Consider the following 18,922-nt stretch of genomic DNA (forward strand, 5'->3'; position numbering starts at 1 on the left):
ATTGTCATAGTAGTCTCATCATGATTGTTTAAACACTGATGGTTGTGTGTGTGTGGAGTGCGTTGTAGTGATGTCCAGTTCGTAAATGAATCATTTGAATTTTGAATCGACTCTTTTGAATAGGTCTATAGCGAATCGAGTTATCAGATAAATTGGTGTGTGTGTTGTTGATAAATCATGACTACAATACGTAAAATTGACAAGACACTTTGTGAAATGCACATTTCCTTGTTTGTATTGGATATTTTTTAGTGTAAGCTGTATACTTGGCTCCTAAACAAACTACATTCGTTTGTATTTTTAACTACTTGAGTTTGGGCTTGAATAAACAGCGCATTACTTCTTATGACAAACGTAACAAGACAAGCAGGGTCTGTTACGCTTAATATAACACTATTTTAAAAAAAGAATCACTGAATCGTTTTAAATGAATTATTGAAATGAACGGTTCAACAGAACCGATTCACTTAAATGACTCGGACATGCTTAGCGTTCGCGTGTTTACTATTGTTCAGTGATCGCTGGTTATTTTGGAGACGCGCTCTTGACGCGGCGCTTCGCTCGCACGCACTGTGGCTTTTGCGTTGCGTTTGGACTATAAATGGCTCAGACTGCACATATGTTGTGGAAATAAACTGAAGATTTACTCTGCAGTAGTAAATTACGCACACCATGTGATTATGTCGTACAGTGGGAGAGCTGAGCTGTGTTTCTGAATGAGTGAGGTGTGGCATAAGCACCCTCTTTCTCTCTCCGTTTTAGGGCCCTTGAGCACATCATGTACGCTTCACGATACTTTATGTTCCATTCCTGCAGCAATTAGATATTTTTAGCACTATTTTACATATATTTATATGGGGACTAGATTGCAATTATGTGCACGCACAGCCATGTGCTGCTCCACAGCCAACTGTACTAGACAGATGATCTCAATATGTCAGGAGGAAGTGTAGAGCATAAGGAACATGATTATTTAGTGTGTGTGTGTGTGTGTGTGTGTGTGTGCATGTGTGATGTTTTGTGCACGCAGATTCTGGAGACAAAACAGGCTACCTAAGTGAAAAGTAACTTAATATACAAAGAAATAATTTTAGATTCATCCTCTAAACTAGGTATTCATGTTATTATGATGCATTCTAGGGTTGCTAGCTAACAGGTAGTTTTCTTATAAAACAAAATGTACAGAAACAGCTTTGAATCTTTATTAAAAAGGTATATTTTTAATGTAAATCTCTCGCTTCTATCAGGACATGTTTTGTGGGGACAGTTTTCGGGTAGAATGATAATGTCATTATGTAAATCTATTTATTTTATCTATTTTAAATTAAAATAACCTGAAGCATAAATCAAATTAAATTGTATATTTATCTTAAGAACAATCTAGTTGTCATCTACTGGTTCATTTCAAGTCAAAATCATGCTGTTTTTCTAAACGAATATCTGGTAAAAATATAAAGCAACTATTCTTTTGTGTTTTTGGTTCAAACTATTTTTTCATTTCATTTTTTTTATAGGGCATTAGTTTTGCCCTATAATGTAAATAACAATATTAAAATCTTTTATTTAAAGTAAAAAACAAACAAACAAAAAAAACAAAAAACAAAGGTAAAAGACTGTAAAACAATAACAATTTCAAATCATGTAATCAAATAAATAATGCACATTATAAAACTAATAATATATAATTCTGTAATTAAACATGATTTTTAAAAAATGAAGTTGAAATAACTCTGACTTCTACAAAAGCAAATCCCACTGTTTATCCTCAAGAGCTCTGTTTTGAAAGATTCATTTGTTTTGCAAAACAAAGGGGAATTTTGTTTCCTGAACCGACTGTTGTGTTCTGGGAAATTGTCTCATATCTCAAGCATTAGCATGTAGGATGTGTGTTTGTCTGCTGTGTATTCTCAGCATTTTGTGTGGTTTTTCTGGCTCATGTTGATGACTCAGTGATGAATGGGGAACATATGATGTAGTTCCAGCGCAGAGCGACGGCCTGCTGTACTCACACATCAGGAAATACAGGAAGATCTCGTGACCCAAATTCACTCTCGCTTCATGACACACACATGCACAGGTTTATTTTCTACACCTACTTTTTCATGACCTCTGGCCTTCTCTTGTCTACATCATGTGATCATTTGTCTCTGAATGAACTGTTTTGCTTTTTTTGAGACAGATGTACTTACTGTACAGTGCGAGTTTAAAGATCTTGTTTTTAAATGTGTCTTTAGTTCATGTCAAGTGTTTGTATGATGGACACTTTACTGTCCCATGAGGCCAAGGGAATGACAGTGAAGTGATGCAACTGACGCTGGTAGGTCACATGATAATGACAACATGGTGGATGTAGTATGTCCATATTTCATTCATACACACATTAGAACATACTTTTTTAACAGTTTTGAAGTAATTTCAAGTACGTATTCAGACATTATGCGATTACGCTCATGATTTGCAACTTGCTATTGCTATCAGGTGGTGTTTATAATTTAGAGCGAGTGGCCTTTATATATTGGACAAAAATGTATGTGCATCCCATCAAACTAAATTTTTTTCCAGCAGAAACAGAAAATCTGTACATCTTAAATGTTTATATCTGCTAAAATGTAATGTTGTGTATGCCTTGAGAGCGCTTTGGCCATACAACGTTTTTTTAGTTTTCTTGTTATGATGCAGATTATCCATGGAAGTGTTACTAGTTCTTTCTAATTTCACAGATAGTTTTTCTATATAAAAATATAAATAGATGCTCAGAACGCGTATATAACGCTCATTCACACAGAACGCGTCTTTGCGTCTAAAACGCGAGAATAACAGAAATAGCCAAACAGCAGAACAGATAGCTATTATTTTTGACATGGACAAAGAAAATAATTGTACTGGGCTGGCTATCCGGACACAGCCACATCTTAAAAATGCGGCGCTCATGTGTGAAACGCTGCAAAAGATGTGAGCGCAACGGTCATACACGTCTGTCTAGTGGGTGTTTACATAGAAAAACAATGGAAAAGTAGTGCATTTAAATGGAAAAACGTGTTCTGTATGAACGGCCCCTTACACTCCCATTGAAAAGTTGGAAAAATACGCTTGCCACAGGGAAAAATGCTTTGGTGGACGCACAGCTTAATAGCAATTGATTCTGATGCATTTTCAGTCAGGCATTAATCAGGCATTTCAGTCCTGACCAGGCTTATTTTCATTAACTAAAATTAAAAGATTTCTGTTAATAATAAAATAAATATAAATATTAGTTGAAAAACTTAAACTAAAGGAAAATTAGAAATGTTGTCTTGACCATAAACTGAAATAAGTTGAAGCACTAAAAATTAATAACTGGAAATAAATAAAATTGAAACTGAAAAATAAATGAAACTTAAATAGCAATGTTTTTTTAAAAAAAAAACAATAAACGAATAAAATAACAAAAATATTACTAAAAATTTAGCTAAAATTAACACGAAAATTAAAAAATATAAAAATAAAAGCCAATTCAAAATATTAAAAAAATTAAAATAAAAACTAAAACTTGACTTTTCCCAGGTTACAGACCCTCGGAAGTCCCTACATTCTCTAATTACCAGATGCGAGTCATTAGTGCAAATGGCGAATATTAATCTCCAAACGGTGGCTAGATTTAACAGCATGCTGGGAACTGAAAGCCCTCGGTCGCGATGGAATTGAATTGAGAGGTTGCACAAAAGGCTCTTTCTTTTATTATGCTAATGGACGGCTCTGACAGGCAGAACGGGGAAGAGAAGGGCGATTTAATTAGTGCTAAAGAGGAAACGTGGAATCATTTTCAACACAAACAACAAACTACTGACAAAGCAAAGGAAACACCATTATACTGGGACTAAACCATTCATTTGGCTGTTGGTTAATGCGTATAGGATGAAACAAATCTGACCTAGTTACGGACTGAAGCTGTGAATGTCTGCTGCATTTCTTCAGTCCTCAAGTGGTGCAGAACCAACCGGGACTGAACCCCTCGTTTTAGGAGCATATGCCTCATCTTATGTTATCCAGGAATGTGATGCAGCAGAGAACGGCCAATAGAGCTGGACATGGTGTGTTACATTTGACGTGCATTTGCGCAACGTGAAATGTTAGAAATCTCAGTGGAATCTCTAAAATTCAGTGGCATTTAGACCTGGAGGGCGAACGGTTAATAGCTTCTTTCTTTGAGTCTCTCGCTGTGTAGATCTGCTCACGCACAAACCCCACTATTGAGAAGCAGCATTGTGTTAAACATCCTACTTTAAGTCTTGTTTCTTAAGCCACATGATTAAATAAGTAGAAATGTTGTATTTATATTATAATGTGCCATTAAAGGAATAGTCATTTACTCACCTTCATGTTGCTCCAAATCCATATTAATAATCGATGAACTGTTGTTTTATATGCAGTGAAAGAATTTTGTGACCATGAAAACATAGTTTCAAAAATGACAAATAAACACCATAAAGTTATCAGGACGAAATTAAAGTCATCATTTACTAAACATCTTGCATGTTTTCTCATTCCATGTTTGAATATATGTGAACAAATGCAATTTAAGAGCTGCGGCGGAGAAGATTTTCATTTGTAAAATAATTTTTGGTGTGTGCCTCAGACACTAATATTGCTTTTATATTTTTGGGGGTTTCTATATGCTTTCCCTGTCGGCACGTGACCGACTTTCAATGTTAAAATGAAATAATGAAATAATGTCAGTTGCTGTTTCAATGCTGAAAATGTTGAATACTAAATGGTTGTAAAAAGGTTTAACCCAAAATATCAACAATTGATTCAATTTGCAGACATATAATTTATGTCTTAATATTTTCACAAAACAAAATGTTGAATTCTGGGAATAAATGTTGAAATGCCGGCCGGGGTCATTGTATGGAAAACAGTGGCTTGGAGATTTTCTCCTTCTTCCGCAAGTGAGTGAGTGATTTTTTTCATAATTTAGTGTATTATTTTTTTGTTGTTTGATTAACATTAAAAACACAGTTCCACGCATGTGTATCAGTATATTGGATCCATGCATTCGCTCTTAAAGTGACAGCAGCCTAATAATCCTGCTGCTGCCACTTTAAGAGCGAATGCACGGATCCAATATACTGATACACATGCGTGGAACTGTTTATATCCGACTATGTTTACTAGGATACTCGCTATTTTTTGACATAATTTTGTGTGAATTTGTCTGCTCAAGTGCATTTCAGTATTTGTGCGCTGTCTGAGACGCGGCTTTCTGTGTGCGTGCTTCGGACGTGTGCGCACACAAAACTTTCCACAAAGCTTGCAAGTAACGATATGAGTCAAAGCTTAAACTTTAGTAACAATGCAACACTGGCCCGTCAACTGTCCCAAGCGTCGTTCGCATTCATGCATTGTTAGAAGTTATAAAAATGTTACCGAGTGACACGTTTACTCACATTTGGCACTTGCCGAGTGTTCATTTTAGGCCCTGATTCCTTTCATTAGTGTAATATTGAGCGCAGACACAATAGCAATAATGCAGGAGCAAGTTTAGTACTGTAAGTCCCACTATTGGCTGCTGTGGCCCATCTTGAATCGGTCTGGCCTTGTCTTTTACTTGCCTTGTTCTCAGTTCAGATTGGATTTGACCATTCAGTGGCAGAGCCCATAGAATCATCCTCTTGATTCCATGCAATCCCTCAATCCCGCTGAAAGAGAGTGAGACGGTTGGGGGATGGGAGAGACAGGACAGCTCTGTGTCAGCTGAGGGGAAGATGGGGGAAACCAGGGACAAATGCAATGAAAGAGTGTCCAGATGGACAGAGAATATTCTGATGCAGTACAATGCAGTTACTATGGTGGTCGCTAATGTAGTATTCTTTCTCGGATTCTGCACATTTCCCCTCCAAATCAATGCAAAAATGCAATTAAAGTTTCAAAACATGCAATTAGAGTTCTGCAGGGATGACATATATTCAAGAGCCAGAAGCAAGTTGCATTTTAGCAGTTCAATTGTCCTGAAATCAATGGGTCAATCGTCAAGACAATTGGTTTTTGAATGGGCTTTTGGTTAAATGCCTGAAATAAGGGCCGTGATGAACACAAGCTCAAGATATTTTCATGCTTTATTCTATGACATAAAATACATCAGCAATGCAACCCTGTAATTTTGAACTTTGTTACGATACCTTCAAAAATATCAATATTCGATAACATTTTCAATACCACGGGGAAAACCGCCATATATACTTCCATACCAGAGGTTGCGCTAGACTTTAACATTGTCCGTCATTTTGACGGACAGGGTCGTAAAAATTCCGTCATAATCTACTGTTACCCGTCATTTTCATATTTTAATTATAATAACACATTTAATTGCTTTTATTTTTGTTCACATTTTCATTTTTAATTATGAACCTACAGGACGATATAGGCTTATCCATTTATTTTGAAGAACAGATTAACAGATTAGACTGCGTAACTTTTACTTTAACATGAAATTTCTCTGTACTATACTATAGGCTACGTGTTGTAGCCTTTAAAGAAAACGTAGTTTCATATTTGTTTAAATAGTCCTATGTTATGTTTTAAATTCATCTATTTGATTATGAAAAATGAAGAGCATGAGTAAGATGCATCATAAGATGCGCAATATATCGGGAGACATGGAGTGGGTCAGACATGATTTTAAACACTTCATTAAGTTTTGTTTTGTAGAAAGCCTTTCTTTAAAGTGAATTTCGTTTTGTAAAAATTGTATCTTAATTTTAATCAATGTTTCATCAACCAACTGCCTGGATTTAATAAATACGAAGCAAATATAGCAGGCAATTTAATCGTGACATGGAGGCGCCGGCGCGATCACTTGCGCGTGAACTGGAGCGCGTCTTACAGGCTAAATGAAAAACTCAGCAGCTGCTTGACTCAAAGACATGAGAAATATATCTATAGAAAGCTTTAAATATCTACTTTAACGAAAACGAAATAATTCAAAACAAAAAAGAAATAGGCTACTCTGATTACATAGCCTAAACCGAATGAAATGTGCGTTATCTCTCTAGGCGCGTCCACTATGAGGAGATGATGAGAGTCAGTAATGTTAACTTCATCTTTGCAGCCGACACTGATTCAGAAAACATTACTTTATTAATAAACAATTAAAATGTCTCCTTGCTGTTTTGGTCACATTCATAAGACCAATATCGATTCTTAAATCCCAGTGGATCTTTAGGTAGGCTATATGCTGTTTTCAGTTGATGAATAAAAAGTAGTGCGCCTCCCATCTAATAAATCGCAATAAGCTTAAAGCTTTGTGTTGGGTTCTTTAATGTGGCGTCATATATCGTTGTAGCTTCTGGGTACTCGCCTGTGCATTATCAAACGCATAGCAAAAGATTCGTGCCAGTTTCATTTTTGTTCTGGATCCAGTGCTCTGCTGCTTCATTGGAGCGCACTCGCCACCAACTGGACAGGAGTGTGAATTACAGTTACAATTTACAATAGATCACCCTCAGTGTAATCTGTCAAAATGACGGACGGCCTTCAGATTTTTCCGTCAATGTTAAAAAAATTCCGTCAATGACGGATAATTTTCGGTTAACGCGACCTCTGTTCCATACAGATAATTGGTTATCTCATATTTTTTTGGATAATTTGGGTAAGTTTGTTAAAACAGCTTACACACAGCACAGCTTACACAATTTGAATCCTTTAACTACATTTGCAAAAAAAGACAAGTAAACAGTGAGTAATAAAATAAGAACAAATAAACAAATTGCAAAGTATAGCACAAATAAATACAACAGAATAAAGAGATAAATAAAAACCGCTTTAAGTTTTTCAGGTGAATTATCAACTGTTATCATTATAGTTATCGTCCTTGGTGTGAAAGGGACATACTGATCATAAACTTTTGTTGGTCACAGAGCCAAATGAAAATCCTATTGGGTGTTTTTGGAGGGAACCCGGATGATCCTCATTTACATAAACATGTCATCATTGCAGCGCTGTATTGCAGATTGAACTTGCCACACAACTTTAGGCATCATTCATGTGCGGGACGAATTGCACGCCAGATTTGAATGCTGTGTGGTTTTTGCGTGTGAAACGGCTACAGCTCATTTTGTTTGGCAGCCCTGCCGTTGGAGCAGTTTAATGAGAGCTCTAAATGTCAGAGTCACAAGCAAACATCCATTTCTGTCCCACTCAGATGGGATAGGAGACAAACTCTCCGTTTGGCATGACACGATCACTATTGATTCCCTGGGGACTGTTTGTGTCTGAGCAGACCAATGATCACGCATACACCGATATGGTTGCCACCGGAGGGCAAAGAGACCGTGAGGCCGATTGAAAACTACAGGGTTGCGCTATTCAATAAGCATATTTTTGGAAAGCCAGGCTGTTGATGCAACTCTTGCGACACAGGTCGAGAATCGAGCTCATGCACGGCCTGTTTATTTGCCCGTTCCTCATTGACTGCTTGTTGATGAATTTGTTGCTGAGCAGGAGTTCTGCTGTATTGCGGCAAGGTGCTGCGTCTCACCGCTCAGCTGTTTCCTTCTTTATGTTTTCTCTAGCTTTTACTTTCTCACTGCGTCTCTATCATCCCTGTCCCTTTCCACAAATATTCATTCTTTTATCTCTTGCTTTTTATGTCCATTTCATCCTTCCTTTACGTCTCTCAAACCAGAAGAAAATCATAGAGATTGCTCAGGTCTCATTTATGTTTCATACTGATGCCTCTCCTGAAAGTCAAAAGATGGTCTTATCGTTATTGATTTATTAGCGCACATTATTGCAATGAAGCGAAATGTCTTATAACGTTAAAAGTAATAACTTTGTCTTGCTCTGAAATGGTTGTTTCTCATATATCCAGTTTTGCCCAGAAATGCATCACATTATGCTGGTAAAATGGGTTTCAAATGACAATTTATGTTGACTTTAAGAGAAATGATGAGAACATGTTATTATTTTAAATATTGAAAGAAAAATAACTCAAAGTAAACAGAAAACCTACACTCTAAAAAATGCTGGGTTAAAACAACCCAAGTTGGGTTGAAAATGGACAAACCCAGCGGTTGGGTTAAATGTTTGCTCAGCCTGCTGGGTAGTTTTATTTAACTCAACTATTGTTTAAAAATTACTATATGTCTGGCTTAAAATGAACCCAAAATAGTTTGGAAATTAAAAATCAAACATATAATTACTAGAGGCAACAATAATAATCAAAAGGTGGACATTTATTAATAAAAAAAAACAACCCATTTGCTTTGTTAAAACAACCCAATCGCTGGGTTAAAACAACCCAACTGCTGGGTTAAAAGATACAGAGCATCGGACATGACATGCAGGAAAAAAATGGTAGGTTAAATCATGTGCACGATTTATTAATTCATTCCCTCGCTGGGTTTGTCCATTTTCGACCCAACTTTTTAAGCCTGCATGTTTTTAGAGTGTACACTAAAAATAGTGGATTAAATGTAAAAGTAAATTTAATTTTGATTAAACAGATTTAAAATCAAAATGGAAAACTATAATAATCTTGAGCTATAAATTTAAATGTGGATATTACAGCTAATATTAATTGTATTATAAATTGACGGTAACACTTTACTTGAAGGGGTGTGCATAAGACTGACATGACACCTTCATAATCATGACATGACACGTGTCATGAATATGAAGGAGGTTTTATGAATGTTTATGACAACTGTCATTAAGTGCCATTCGCTCAATTATGTCATTTTTAATGCAAAGATGACATTGTTTGAGATGTCCGAGTTATGACAACTTGACATAAACCAACACATCATAACCTGTCAGTGTCTTTGTCATGACAACTTGACATCATTTAGCTTTATGGGTTAACATTTCATTAAACCGTCATGTGGTTGGTTTTGACATTGGCTGTCATGAGGCCATTATAATAGTGTCATGAATATGTATCTTGAGCTCACAGTGGTACAAATTGAACTTGTCATTAAAATGTCATTAAGTGACAATACTCTGACAAATAATTTTATAACAGCGTCATGACTATTTTTCATTTCATGTTTTTTTTGTTTTTTGTTTTTTTAAGTTTCCTCCAACAGAAGGTCAGATAATAGACAATTTCAAATTTCGTAAAAAAGATGACACTGTTATAAAATAATGGTAACACTTTATTTTAGAGTCTTTTAACTAGTTGCTTATTACTATTAGCATTCATATGGCTAAAATATTGGCTGTTTATTAGTACTTATAAAGCACATATTAACGCCTTATTCTGCATGATCTTATTCTACATTCTTAATCCTACCCAATACCTAAACCTAACAATTAACTATAATAAGCAGTAAATTAAAAGTTTATTGAGGGAAAAGTCATAGTTAATCGTTTATATATGTGTTCCCTATACTGAAGTGTTACCAAAATAATGTAATGTAATGTTAACCCATAAAGCTAAGTAGTTTTTTAAGTTTGATAATTAATCTGCTATATCATGTTTATGACAGGTTATGATGTTTTGCTAATGTCAAGTTGTCTTTACAAAGACACTGACAAAAAAAATATTGAAGTCAATGGCTACCGTCAACTGTTTGATTACCAACATGAATAATCAAGTAAATGATGACAAAATTTTCATTTTTGGGTGAACTATCCCCTTATCCCTGAAACGCTTTGTGTAGAAACATCAAGATCTCTATTTGTTCTCCATTTAATCCCATTTCTGTATTTAGATGTGATATTTCTTTCCTATGGGAACCACTATATCCATTGCTCTGTTTCTTCCCGCTATCATCACACCTTTCTCTCTCACTGGCGCATCAGTCTTGCTCAAGTACAGTATCTGCATTATTGGAATTCATTATTCATGAGTCGGCATGAGATAGTTACAGTGTGCTAAAGAGGACAGTGGCACAGAAAGGCTGGATCTCGGTTACTGGGAAAGTCACAGCCAGGGGGTCGAGATGTGTGATTGCTGAAATCACAAGCCCTGCAGAAGATGCTTCGAGACCCAAAGAGCCCGACGTATGCGACCCACAGCCTGAGGACAGCTCTCGTGACTGTTGCATGACTGCCGCCATCGCATGATTTCATGTGCACTGGAGTGAAAGTCACAGAGCTACACACTCTCTGAAATGTTAATAAAGCGTGCACTCGATGGACAAGCGTTGCACATTACCCCAGTGAGGCTCAGCACGGAAAATAGATTAATCTATCAGGATTAGTGCGGATATGCAGATTTATTTGCTGATTCTGATGTGGGCCAGGTGTGCGGTTACACTCACAAAGTCAAAAAGTCTGCCTTTTTTTGGATATTGGAGATGATATTACACAGTTTGAACTGATTCTTAGACATGAATCATATTTACCAAGTCTAATGCTACTTATAAATCAGAGATATTTGTTCTAAAATGGCTTATAAGTTACTGTTTTTCCCAGGAACCATCATTTAAACTTCATTGTTTACTACATGAAAATATCCTCAAGAAGAACACTAATGAATTGTTTTTATTTAAATGCACTAATATTACAAATAAACAGCAATATTTACCTGCAAGCATTTCTGAATGATGATGCAAATGAATTGTTCATTCAGAGTTTAGAATTGATTCATTGAATTGAACAGTTTGAACTGATTCTTAGAAATGAATCAGATTTAACAAGTCTAATGCCACTTATAAGTCACAGAAGCTAAAAAGTCTCAAAGTATTTGCTCTGAAATGGCTTAGAAGTTGTTGTTTTTCCCAAGAACCATCATTTAAATTTTGTTTACTGTGAAAATATCGCCAAGAAGAAAACTAATGAATCATTTTCATTTAGATGCACTAATATTACAAATAAACAGCAATATATTCCTGCAAGCATTTCTGAGTGATGACGCAAATGAATTGTTCATTCAGAGTTTAGAATTGATTCATTGAATTGAACAGTTTGAACTGATTCTTAGAAATGAATCAGATTTATAAATCAAAGATACGTAACAAATCTCATAGTATTTTCTCTGAAATGTCTTAAAAGGAGCCATAATTTCAATCAAGCAGTCATTGCTGCCAAGTAGATTCAAATTATTTAAAGTTGCGCTAGGCTTCTCTTCTCTATTGTGACTTATATTGAGTGAAACGCTTCTCAAACAAGAACAGATGTAGGGCGGGGCTTGATTTTGTCTTTGGGGAATTGATTGGATGGTTGTGGTTTGCTATTGGTGAGTGACAGGTTGCCCCACCCTCGTCATCAGAGAAGAGATGCTTAATTTTTCTACATTATGTAGTACATACATTTCAGACTCTAATTATGGTTATGATTTTATCTCTAGCAGATGAGTTCTCATTGGTCCTGATGGTTGTGAGGGCCCGCCTCCGCCACCTCTCCACCAGTCCACATGAGAGAGATGTGACGTCCAATCACACGCTGAGATTTCTGCGTTCTGGAGCTGTTAGGACACAAGCCACACCCAGGTGAGACGCTTTCATCAAGCTACTCTGGTGAAAAGATGTGTGTTAGATGCAGGTGTGACAAATGGATGCTTCCAGCTGTGACAGAAAGCGTATTTTCAATTAGAAACACGCAGGGATTTATCTTTCTGAAGATGCTGAGCTTCCACTCCCTCGGGGATTTGAGATGCTGTGGCTTTGATTGTGAATTTGAATGAATGAAAACCGTACCTGTTAGATTGTTAAATGCACTGTGAAAACAGGTAGTTGGTGTTAAAGGAATAGTTCATCCAAAAATGGAAAAGTCTGGTATATTTTGCTCACCCTCATGTCATTCATCTGCTCTTTTCCATACAATCAAAGCAACTTTTGCTCATAAAAACGGACATAAATGCACCATAAAATCCATAGTCCATATGACTAGTGTGCGATACAGTACAGTTGTTCGCTGATAATCAACCTATAAATGGTTCACTTATAGTCACCAATCTGACACGGAGATGGAATCAGTGTTGTTATTGTCAAGGTTATTACCATTAACTAAAACTATTAAAACATTTGTGTTAATCGAAATAAAGCTGAAATAAAATAAAATATAAATATTAGTCAAAAAAACTCAACTAAATGAAAATTAGAGTGGATGCCTTGGCAAATTGAAGCACTAAAATTATTAATTGAAAAAAAATAAAAAAAATAAAACTAACTAAAAATTAAAAATTAAAAAAATTAAACAAAAATAAAAACTAAAATAACGCTGATTATTTAAAAAATAAATAAATATTAGATGAAAAACTTAAAAATTATAAAAGTTGTTTTGCCAACTAACTGAAATAAGTTCAAGTTAAAGTACTAAAAATACTAAAATAAATATAAATATAAAAAATAAAATGACAAAAGAACAACAAAATTACTAAAACAAACTAAAACTAAAATTAAAATTAAAACTGAAAATAAAAAAATAAAGCTAATTCAAAATATTAATAAAACCTTTAAAAAAATAACACTGATTATTGTAAAAATATATATTTTTTATTATTGTTTTAAATATTAGATTAAAAACCTAAACTTAAAAGCTTAAACAAAAATTATAAAAGTTGTCTTGTCAACTAACTGAAATAAGTTCAAGTTAAAGTACTAAAAATACTAAAATAAATATAAATATAAAAACTAAAATGACAAAAGCACAACAAAATTACTAAAACAAACTAAAACTAAAATTAAAATGAAAACTGAAAATAAAAAAATAAAGCTAATTCAAAATATTAATAAAACCTTTAAAAAAATAACACTGATTATTGTAAAAAAATATATTTTTTTTTATTATTGTTTTAAATATTAGATTTAAAAACTTAAACTTAAAAGCTTAAACAAAAATTAGAAAAGTTGTCTTGTCAACTAACTGAAATAAGTTTAATTTAAAGTACTAAAATTACTAAAATAAATCTAAATAGAAATAAAATGACAAAAGCACGTAACAAAGTTACTATAACAAACTAAAATTAAAATGAAAACATATGAATAAAATGAAAATATATAAATAAAAGCTAATCTCAAATAAAAAACTCAAATAATACTGATTTATTGTAAATTGTAAAAATTGTTTTAAAAAAAAGTAACTCAAACTTAAAAACTTAATAAAACTAAAAAAGTTACTATAACAAAAATAAAAATGAAAACTGAAAATATAAAAATAATACCTAATTCAAAATATTAAATACATATTAAAATATTTTAATAAATATTTTAACAAAAAAATACTAATACTTTATGTAATGGTTAGCCAAAGATGATGTGTGATGCATAACAAATGACCAGGAATAACTTTAATTAACTACCGTACTTTACCATGAGACAGTGAACAGAGGGAAGATCATCAACAGAACAGGGAACAGGTGAGAACTAATTAGAAACCATGACAGCTAATGAATGAACGAGAACACAGGCAACTAAACACAACATGACTGTGACACTATAATAGTAATGAAATGATACTAAAATAGTCCTGGATCAGATAAGAGAAATTATTTTGACAGCAAAAAAAAGTAAGGAAAGTAATTGCTCTTGCGTCAGCTTAAATTTAGGTCATGTTCACAGTGCAGTGGGTCAGCGTCACATTGCATGACTGTTGAAGGCCAGTGCATTCAACCAGCAACGTGAAGCACTCAGGCAAGTATAATAAATACTAATGCCGAGTGTCCTCTAGCAGATTACAGTCTTCCTGACATTGGGAAGATCCTCTCAAATGCTGACCCGGTGACTGAGCTCAAGGGTTACGGTTACATATTAAAAGCGATTCTTTCAGTACCGGATCGTGATGAGAGGAAGTGTGAGCCAGACATCGAGCGGTCTTATTTAACAGCGAGCATGTTCTTATTATAGCCGTCTGCTGTAGTGCAGGAGGAGATGGGGGTTGGGATGGTTTAGAGTTACTGTAGGCAGCATTAATAGATGCTTTGAGGTGGTTCAGAGCTGAGCAGCTTTCCGGTGTGTTTCCACATGATCTGAAACACACGGGCTGGTGATCCTGTGGATGTAGAATGACTGATAGTTCTGATTAATAGAAGACGAATAGTGAGATGTTTGTTATTGTGAGCATCATTAGGAGCCAGTGCTTTGATTGACAGGACTAATTCCCAGACTTTGATTTTGCATCATTCATGTCTGTCTCTTTGATCCTGCTACAATATAGAGGAATAACAAGGCTAAAGGCCTGTTCACACCAAGAAATATATACACACCATATTTCCAAAAGTTTTGGGACACCTGCCTTTAGGTGCACATGAACTTTAATAACATCTCATTCTTAATCCGTAGGGTTTAATATGGAGTTGCATCCCTCTTTGCAGCTATAACAGCTTCAACTCTTCTGGGAAGGCTTTCCACAAGGTTTAGGAGTGTGTTTATGCAAATTTTTGACCATTCTTCTAGAAGCGCATTTGTGAGGTCAGGCAGTGATGTTGGCGAGAAGGCCTGGCTCACAGTCTCCGCTCTAATTCATCCCAAAAGTGTTGAGGTCAGGACTCTGTGCAGGCCAGTCAAGTTCCTCCACACCAAACTCAATCATCCATGTCTTCATGGACCTTGCTTTGTGCACTGGTGCGCAGTCATGTTGGAACATCCCCAAACTGTTCCCACAAAGTTGGGAGCATGAAATTGTCCAAAATGTCTTGGTATGCTGAAGCATTAAGAGTTCCTTTCACTGGAACTAAGGGTTCAAGCCCAACCCCTGAAAAACAACCCCACAAGGGTGTAGATTTGGTTTCAACTTTGGGGGGGTTGAACGTTGGTATGGTTGTATTGTATTGGGGGGGGTTGTAACTGATGGCTTTGAATATTGGGGGGGTTACCTCCCCCCCATCCCCCCCACAAACTACGCCCCTGCCACACTATAATCCCCCTCCACCAAACTTTACACTTGTCAGGCACAATGCAGTCAGGCAAGTACTGTTCTCCTGGCAACCGCCAAACCCAGACTCATCCATCGGATTGCCAGACAGAGAAGCGTGATTGGTCACTCCAGAGAACACGTCTCCACTGCTCTAGAGTCCAGTGACGGCGTGCTTTACACCACTGCATCCCACGCTTTGCATTGCACTTGGTGATGTAAGGCTTGGATGCAGCTGCTCGGCCATGGAAACCCATTCCATGAAGCTCTCTACTCACTGTTCTAGAGCTAATCTGAAGGCCACATGAAATTTGGAGGTCTGTAGCTATTGACTCTGCAGAAAGTTGGCGACTTCTGCGCACTGTGCGCCTCAGCATGCGCTGACCCCGCTCTGTGATTTTACAGATAGTTGCTGTTGTTCCCAATTGCATCCACTTTGTTATGATACCACTAACAGTTGAACGTGGAATATTTAGTAGTGAGGAAATTTCATGAATGGACTTACTGCACAGGTGGCAACCTATCACAGTACCATGCTTGAATTCACTGAGAGTGACCCATTCTTTCACAAATGATTGTAGAAGCAGTCTGCATGTAGTCTGGGTAAACCCAGCCTGATATGCCGGCAATTTGATTTCGCTCGGCAACTCATTCTGGAAACCCGTGCATTCATTTCTGCTGCGCTGTTACACTTTTGCGGGAACCAATCACAGACTGGCTTATCCACCTTGCTCGCTATTGGTGGGTATAACACGATGGCGATAGAGAAGCGACGGCAAGCAGCTTTCAAACTCTATCTGATCTACCCGTCTCTCGTCACTCCAAAACAACAATGCACAATCACAGTGACGCTGATTGTGTTAAGCATTTACCTTATCTGAGAGAAATGTAGCAGAGCGTTGATCCGACAGTCTCTTCATAGGAAGATTACAAACGGCGATTGATGACAGGCAACGATTCTCTGCAGTTATTTTGGTGGTTTGCTTCACGATGTGAGTACAGGACTATTTTACTTCAGTGCCCCTTGATGGTAGACAATATTTTTATTATTTGCTCTATATGTTTCGTCTCCCTGCTTCTTGAATCTTGCGCCGCCTGAGCTGACTGGAATTCTTTTGGTTGTCATGACAATGACGTAGTTTAGGGCGGCTATATTCCGCGTTCATTTACACTGAACCAGAACAGTATCAGAGTCGCCTTTTAAACTCTCGACGATGCTGAATGACTTCTTTAGTTAGCAAACAAATTGCTCGAGTGGGTGTAAATACCACTCACTTTCATGTTTTTTTGCACAACCTGCAAAAATCGCTCGATGCCATTGCTGCTTCGGCAAACCGCGGATCAATGCTACAAACCAATACAAACTAACCCTGTGTCTCAATCAGCTCCCTAGTTCCCTAGGTCGTGAATCAGTATATCATGAAAGTGAATGTGGCTGATTCCCTGATCAGTGCCCTGACTACTGAGGGACTAGGGAGCTGATTGAGACACACGGTAAACCTGTCTGGAGTTTTCGCATCGCTCTGCAAAGTACGTCACCCGGATCTTTGATCTGATTGGTTGAAGGACTATCCAATTGCGTGACTAATGCTCGTTGATCACGCCTCTTGTGCAGTAGGAAATACATAGCAAACTCCCCAGACCAATGTTCAATTTTAAATTGAGCTTGGTCTAGTGATAGCCAGACTAGTCTGCATGCCTAGGTGCTTTATTTTATACACCTGTGGCCATGGAAGTGATTGGAACTCCTGAAGTCAATGATTTGAAGGGGTGTCCCAATACTTTTGGCAATATAGTGTATATATATATATGTATGTATGTATGTATACAGTATATCACAGTAAACACATGCATAAATTTAAAATGGTAAACATTATATACAAAGAATAGTACGCACTAGTAGTCTTGAGTATTGGCAGGTTATTAGAGTTTGAGCGTGACAAAATGATTGCAATCAATCGATGATTTTGTCTGAATGATGCTTACATAAGGCAGTGTTAGTGGAGTGAGATTGTCAGAGTTTGGCAGAAATCACTTATGCTGAGTGATTGTTAGTGTGAGCGGTTTTACTGTACAGCCTGCAGTGTATTACAGAAGTGAGTGAAATACTGAGGCTGACTGTCAGTCTGATCCACACTACATCTTATTTTGGCCAGGACCGTCTAGTTTCAGCCTTAGACAGACCACTCACTGTCCCTCTACTGACCGTCTGATGCATATTACACACAACAGATGCAGGAACTTGTTGAAAATGCCTGTTCGGTTACTGAATCTGCAGGATTACTGCCATTCGATATACTCTGAGTTTAGTTTGAGGCTCTTAGTAGCATGTAAACTAGATTTCTACCAGATTTTTCGAAGTTGTAAATAAAACAAAGATCATTGGAGCATGTTTTACAAAAATGTTTTTTTGTAAAATTTTTTCTACTTTTCTACGTTTTTCTACTTCAAAATTTCATGTTTAATTCAACAAGTTACTTGCCATTTCCTTGTAATTGCTTGTGAAATTTACTTGCAATTTCTGAGTGAAAATTTTTTCTACACCATATAAAGTTATGTCTGTGAAATAATAATTGATTATTAATTTTGGATGAGTGAATGGGTCTCATTTAGAGGTCTTCTAGGGTCCTAAAATCTGACCCAAACCACTTCTTACCCGAACCCGACGTGCATAAATTATTTATTTTTAAAGAAAAACCCGACCCGAGGTAGACCCGAGTCCAACCTGACCCCACAGCATTCATTTTCGTAAATGTAAACGGCATTAACTTGTGCACAGCCTGCAGCCCCGCAGTCAGTCAGAGAAAATTAACTCGATCTCATGAAAGTGTGTATCAATAGCACAATTTTCTGTTTCTATTTGGTGTGCTATTTATACACAGAAATTACCATTGGTGTGCATATGATATGCAAGTGTTTGACGTGCATATAATACACACTTTCCGCGTATTATATGTGTTGGAAAAAATCATGCTGACTGATTACTTTCATTTATTTATTTACTTATTTATTATTACTTTATTATTGCCTGCCTGATGGATACAAGTTATTTTTGAGTTCGGTTTTCAATTATGACCAGTGGATTTGGATTTGCTAGTGTTGTCTGCAATGCTATTTACCTCATCTCCGGCGAAGGGCTTCTACACAC

At 36.3% G+C, this 18,922-nt stretch overlaps 1 protein-coding gene across 3 annotated transcripts in view; it reads left to right on the top strand.

The window, feature by feature from the left end:
* Positions 1 to 18,922, top strand: part of frmpd1b (FERM and PDZ domain containing 1b) — a 49,234-nt gene that overhangs the window by 769 nt on the left and 29,543 nt on the right. For 2 of the 3 annotated variants that reach the window (XM_048187980.1, XM_048187982.1), the window contains exon 2: positions 12,275 to 12,413. The gene's annotated coding sequence lies outside the window, so the exon portion shown is untranslated. Of the gene's footprint in view, positions 1 to 12,271; positions 12,414 to 18,922 lie in introns of all 3 variants that reach the window. The other variant, XM_048187981.1, reaches the window with a different exon arrangement.

This window comes from Megalobrama amblycephala, linkage group LG4 (genome assembly GCF_018812025.1).
Source record: "Megalobrama amblycephala isolate DHTTF-2021 linkage group LG4, ASM1881202v1, whole genome shotgun sequence".
NCBI lineage: Eukaryota > Metazoa > Chordata > Actinopteri > Cypriniformes > Xenocyprididae > Megalobrama > Megalobrama amblycephala.